This window comes from Papio anubis, chromosome 6 (genome assembly GCF_008728515.1).
Source record: "Papio anubis isolate 15944 chromosome 6, Panubis1.0, whole genome shotgun sequence".
NCBI classification, from domain to species: domain Eukaryota; kingdom Metazoa; phylum Chordata; class Mammalia; order Primates; family Cercopithecidae; genus Papio; species Papio anubis.
Genome location: NC_044981.1, coordinates 94097325 through 94104311, shown reverse-complemented (window position 1 = coordinate 94104311; position 6987 = coordinate 94097325).

Genomic DNA, 6987 nt, shown 5'->3' with positions numbered 1-6987 from the left:
AGTACAATGTTGAACAGAAGTGGTGAGAATGAGTATCCTTGCCTCATTCTTGATCTTGGGGGACAAATTTCAGCCTTTTATTGCCAAATATGATGTTAGATGTGTGTTTTTAATAGATGTTCTTTATCGGATAGAGAAAATTCCCTTCTATTTTTTTTCTGTTTAATGTTTTTATCTGAAAGGGTGTTGGATATTGTCAAATGATTTTTTAAAATGTTCATTGAAGTAATCATGTAATGTTTTTTCCTTTATTCCATTATTGTGGTGCATCAGTTGATTTTCACATGTTGAACCAACCTTGCATTCTTGGGGTAAATCCAAGTTGGCCATGGTATATAATCCTTTTTATATACTGCTGAATTTGAATTGCTAGTATTTGCTCAGGATTTTTACATCTATATTCATAACAGATATTGGTCTGTAGTTTCTTTTCTTGTGATGTCTTTATCTGGCTTTGGTATCAGGGTAATAGTGACTTCACGAAATGAGTTAAAATGTATTTCCTACTCTTCTATCTTTTGGAAGCATTTGAGAAGGGTTTATGTTAATTTTTCTTTAAATATTTGGTACAATTCACCAACGAGTTTTTCCCAGTATTTGTTAAGGTCACTTTGCATGGTTTCAGATTAGTCATTTTTACATTCTCTCATTACTGTGCAAAGTACATACTGCATGTGTGTGTATGTGTGTTTTATGATTTTTAAGAGTAAACCCTGCACAAGTGTATATTCAGTTCTCAGTATGTACATATCAGAATAACTTTGAATCTATCCTTATAGCTGCACCAGTAACACCTGCTCATCTAGTAACTTTGCTAAGTTCAATTGGGCCATCAGTCTTGCCATCCTAGGCATCCACACAATGATATTATTGCATAATGGGATGTCAAAATTCCAGTAGGTGAAACCAGTGACTCTCTAAGGAAAATAAATCAATGTATTGTATAGATGTAGCTACCTGTAAAATCATCATCGTTCAAATACTTGGCTGTCTTTATGTTTTGACCTTTATTTTATATTTTACTTTCATACCAATTGGTACTGGGTCACATACAGAACTTCTTGTCAACACTTCCTTTTAAATGTCGTAATAATTCCATCAAAACATTTAATGAGTATGAATTTACCAATATGTATAAATAAGTAATAAGAAAATAAATAAATATATACACATACACCTTTTAAGCTATTTGCTATGCTGAAGAAATAATTTTGCTGGATAAATCAGTAAACATTTCAACAATGGGAGTCTCTGGCTTTGTCTTGCAGAGTTCAGGAACATTGCAGCATTATTTAGACCAGGGAGCAAGCAAATCTTATCTAATTCACACTGCATGAGGAATATAAGAACAAACATGCACTGAAACTGGAAACAGACATTACTGGCTACACAAAACTGTTTATAAGAAATGGCCATCCAGTAAATAATGCATTGCTGGCAGTGTCTCTGAGCTATAGGAGAGCCTTCCTTGGGTGATATGCTCAACTCTTCCAGCAGAGTCCAAGAAAGTCCAGATAAAAGCCAAAAAAAAAATGGAAACATACAAGCAAAATCTATTTTTAAAAATATGTCCATGTACATAAAGAATAATTTTAATTTAATTAACCAAAACAATTATTTTCTCCTTTCTTCATGTTATTTTATTTCAATAAAAAAATTGAACTCTTAATATATACCAATGAATGCAAAGGTGAATAAGACACTGTGAGAGGAGATGAGGATAGAAAGCAAGTATGACCCTATGGTTCTCATTCTCTTTGAGTTTACAACCTACTGGGCAGTTGATTTTCACATGTTGAACCAACCTTGCATTCTTGGGGTAAATCCAAGATGGATAGGTAAAGATGGATACCTTTATTTGCTCCATTCCAATACAAATAGTTTTGATATACATCAAAGATGGGTAGGTAAGTATTACAATGTTCTGTGTGACATCTTTTGCTCAATCACTGACTGAATTTACTCATTTATTTTATTTAACATGCTTCCTGTGTGCTAGATACTGTGCTAAGCCTCTAAAGTGAGAATAAAGATGGATAGGTAAGTATTACAATGCTCTGTGTGACATCTTTCACTCAATCACTGACTGAATTTACTCATTTATTTTATTTAGCATGCTTCATGTGTGCTAGATATTGTGCTAAGCCTCTAAAGCGAGAGTTTTCCTAGACCTTGCTCACACTGAAATTGCCTGGGAAGCTTTTCAGTTTCTCACTCTCAAAGATAATGATTTAAATGGTTTGAGAGCAACTTAGGTACTGGGAGTTTGAAACTCTCCCAAGGTGATGCTAATGTGCAGCCAAGGTTGAGAATGCCTTTCTTTTTTCTTTTTTTTTTTTTTTTTTTTTTTGAGACAGTCTCACTCTGTCACCCAGACTGGAGTGCAGTGGTGCGATCTCAGCTCACTGCAACCTCTGCCTCCTGGGTTCACGAGATTCTCCTGCCTCAGCCTCCCGAGTAACTGAGACTACAGGTGCCAACCACCATGCCCGGCTAATTTTTTGTATTTTTAGTAGAGATGGGGTTTCACTGTGTTAGCCAGGATGGTCTTGAACTCCTGACCTCATGATCCACCTGCCTTGGCCTCCCAAAATGCTGGGATTACAGGTGTGAGCCACCACACCTGGCTGAGAACTGCTTTAAGGAGATCAGGATTCATTCTTTCTCCAGGAAACTCATAATCTCATAGGAGGAACAGACAAGTAACCAGATGATTATAATCCAATGCGAAAAGCCTTAAGGATAGAGGAGAGAATGGGGAGCTACAGTCCTTCTTCCCATTTTACAGATGAAGAACCTAAGGATCTCAAATTTCAACAGATTTTCCCAACAGCACAGATTGAGTAGGTGATGGAGCCATGATATAAACCCAGATAAGTCAGACTTCACTTATCTAAAGCCCTTCACTGTGCCTCCCAATAGAACAAAAAAGAAAAAATAAAAACCAAGACTACTATTTTAATTATTCTATAAGGGAATTCAGTGTTCTTGTATCTTTAAATATAGAAAACTACTCACATGACTTTCTAAATATTTGCATGTGAAGAGCTATAACAGCAATAAATAAAAAAACAAAAATACTTTTATGATTCCATGTTCTGAAAATATTTACTGAGCTAGACATTTCTTATATAAGGCAATTCTGTATACGCTGTATTTTTACATCATGATTCCTGTGTCTATCAGAATGTCCATCTAACACAACTGGGCAACATTTATCATTCTCATGAAAATGTGATAATAGTAAATACAATTTGGGAATTTAGGGTAGAGGCCTCTTTGATAATCCGAACCACAATGAGTAAGCCTTGAAATACATACCACTATGTAATTTGGACATCTCTCAGGCCTTTTCAAAACTGCCATTCGAGTTTTAGGCTTTTTTGCTTTCTCAGAGACTTCACAGCATCCTCTTACTTTTTAAGCAGGAAACTGTAAATATCTGAATGCAAAGTTTCTCTTTAAATTATTCTATTTTAGTTTTTATTTTTTATAGTTTTTATTTAGGAAAACTTTTGAATGTGAAAAAACATCTCAGCTCATCATAAAAAGGGTATACGCAGGCAAAAGCAGAAGAACTTTTCTACATTTTGTACTGATGTTTTATATATCCGTAAGGCTGTGCATGGCATGTCCAAATTGAAAAGAAAAATCTGAAGCAACATCTCTGCGATGTCCATCTGGAGGTTTCCCGAGTAAGGATTATTAGCCAAACTCTAGAAGAAACCCTAGCCCTTGCCAAAACAAGGCTGGAGCTGCAACTGACAAAAAGAAGTTTGAAATAAAGCAGAATTTTATTATTTTAACTAGATTTCAGTAGCAATCTAGTTAAAACAAAAAATTGTAGGTGGGATTCAACTTCTGAAAGTGAATTTTAAAAAGAAAAAACCCTCAGTGATGCAAATACTTCATGGGAGAATAAACATTTACAAGTGTCATTGAGATATTTAATAGTTATAATATATTAGAATGCCTTTGATTCAGAGATTTCAGAATGTCTGGAACTTAAAAATACCACAATGATTCACATTATGCATATCTGTAGGGGTTCTTTTAATGTCTTATAGCTGTTTCATTTTTATCCATGATTTTCTATTGAGGTTCTATTGAGCTAATTTTATGAAAAGGTCCTATAAAGTTCAAGATGAATCTTCTCTCGTAGATCTCATTTTATAAGAGTAATAAGGAATAGTTACTGCTTTTGGTCATTATGTATAATACGAACTTTAGTTATTTCTATCCATGGATTTATATATGTAAACCAGCTTCTTTCTGGGCCACACCAAAGAAGCAGGTGTCTTTCTTTTTTTGGTATCTCAGAGAGACTGGGCCCTGCATAAAATTTAACATGGGTAACTCAGCATGACATACCCTACTCTGGCATTTGATTCTGAGGAAGCAGTTTATGGAGGTTGAAAAGGGCTATTCCAGAATATAAGGTTATATATGTGATATGGAACTTGTCTTATATACAAATTATGTGTTGTATTGGGCTGTTGTATTGTCCTGTTACTATTGTGTATGGCTGTCTGTAGCAGAAAAGATCCAAATAATGATTCCCCACTCCAAACCCACTGTATTAACAATAAAAATGTCCCGTTACCCTATATACCAAGAAATTCTGAGATAGGGTAGCTCCAGCATTGTTAATTTGTTGGCTCATTGACTCATTCAGAACTCAGGTTCATTTCATTGTGTTTTTCTCCACTATTTCTCTTTTTGTCCTTGGCTGGTTTTCCTCAGGGTTACAAAAATGGCTGCTGGGGTCCCAGGAATAACATGCAGATACTATAATGTCCAATAGTAGGAGAAGGGTCATTCATCCCATGTGTCTCTTTATTTGGAGTTTAACTTTTTCTGAAGTCTCCAGCAGACTATGTCTACAGATTGGAACTGAGTGATATGTTCATGCCTAAACCAGTTGCTGGCAAAGAAAACAGGATCATCCTAATTGTATTCTTAATCAGGATTTACCTTGAGTCATATAGGGAAGATGGACAGTTGAGTTAAATTGGGACCACTCCTGGTAAGGAGGAAGGGTGGTTTCTTGTTGGACAAAAACGAATGACTCTCTGTGAAGAATAAAGTGATGGAGAGAGAGTGAGAGAGAAAAAAATAGTTCACGAAAATCAAGCTCAGAGATGATTCTCTATAGGAACAGATGGGACTTACAGCTATAGGAAGCAGGTGGCAACAGAGGAGACAGACTTTATTTTTAGCCACCCTAAGTGGGCCTCTCTGCACATCAGGTCAGGACTGTGGGTAAAACAGAAAGGGCCTTTGGAAGTCTCCTTGTATCGGTCATTGAGCTATTGTCAATTTTGTTTTTTCTTTTTAAAAACAAATTAAGATGATTTTTACAATGAAAGCTTACAAGCTGTGGGTGCAGTGTTTAAATAACTTGCTTAGGTTAACATGATAAATTGGATTATTCCCTTTCCCCAAAGAGCCTGGAAACAGAAAGGGGAGTGGTCTGGAGTTCATGCCTAATTTTCCCCATCAGCCATCCATTAATCCATCCATCCATTCATTCCTTCACAAATACTTATTGAGCACCTATGTGCCAGGCATCATTTTAAACACTATAGTTAACCCTGAATTAAGTATAGAAAGTCTTTGTCCACATGAAACTTAAAGTCAGTGGGAACAGACAATACACAAACCACCAAATAAAAGTATAAAGAACAGATGGTTATAAGTTCTATGAAGAAAAATAAAGCAATGTAAAGTAGAAGTGTAGTGAGCTTGGTATTTTATATGATGTGCTCAGGGAAGGTCTTATTAAAAGAGTATTTAATTGGAGACTTGAAGAAGGGAGTGGTCATGAGAATATCTAAGGGTAGAATGCTCCAGGTAGAGGGAAAGATATAAAGATCCTAAAGTGGAAGGTTGCTTGGAGGCTAAGAAGGACAGTGTGATTGGAGCAGAGAGGAAGAAGAGAAGTAACAGGGGATGAGCTCAAAGAAGTAACAGGAGCCAGATCAGGCATTGTAGGCCAGTGATTCTCAAAGTGTGGTCCCCAGACCCACAGCATCAACATCACCTGGAAACTTGTTAGAAATGCAAATGTTGGGCCCCATCCAGGCTTTCTTGAATCAGAGGATGTGGGTGGAGTCTAGAAATCTATGTTTTAATAAGCCTCTAGAAAGTTTGAGAACCAGCGTTGTAGGCTATTGTAAAGATTTTGTATTTTTTTCTGAGTGGAATGGTGTTATATTGGAGGGTTTTGAGCTCCATAATCCCCAAAAAACCCATAATCAGATTTTCATTTAAAAATGATAACTCTGGCTGCTTTGTTAAAAATAAACTATGGAGAAACAAAAGAAAGAAGCAAATAAATCAGTTGCAGATTACTATAATAGTCTGAGCAAGAAGTGATGGTGGCTTGGGCTAGAATGGTGGTGACAAGTGGTTGAATTCTGCATGTATTTTGAAGAGAGAGTCAACGGGAATTGTTGATGGATCATACGTAAAATGAGAGTTAGCAGAGATATAAGTGTGACTCCAAAGTTTTTAGCCTGAGCAACTGGAAGGATGGAATTATTCCTTACTGAGATGTGGAAACTGTAGGGGAAGATAGTTTAAGGGCTAAAATCAGGAGTGCAGTTTGGTAATGTTAAATTTTAAAATGGCTATGCCAAGCAGGCAGTTCAGGGGAGTGGTTTGGGCTGGAGATAAAAACTTGGGAGTCGTCAGGGTATATGTGATATTTAAAAGCATGGCCTGGATGAGATCATCTAGAGGATGAGTATAGATGGAGAAGATGCCCTAGAGCTGAATCTGAATATTTAGAGGCTGGAGGAGGTGAGGAACCAGCAAAGGAGACTGAGAAGGAGTAAACAGTGAGATTGGAGAAGAAAGGAGAAATGGTGCCCTGGAAACCAAATTCAGATTCAAGAAAAAGAGAGTGAGGCACTTGCCTTGGGTGCAAAATTTAAGAGGGGAACCAAGAAACTCAGTAATCAAGATAATTGATATTGTAATATA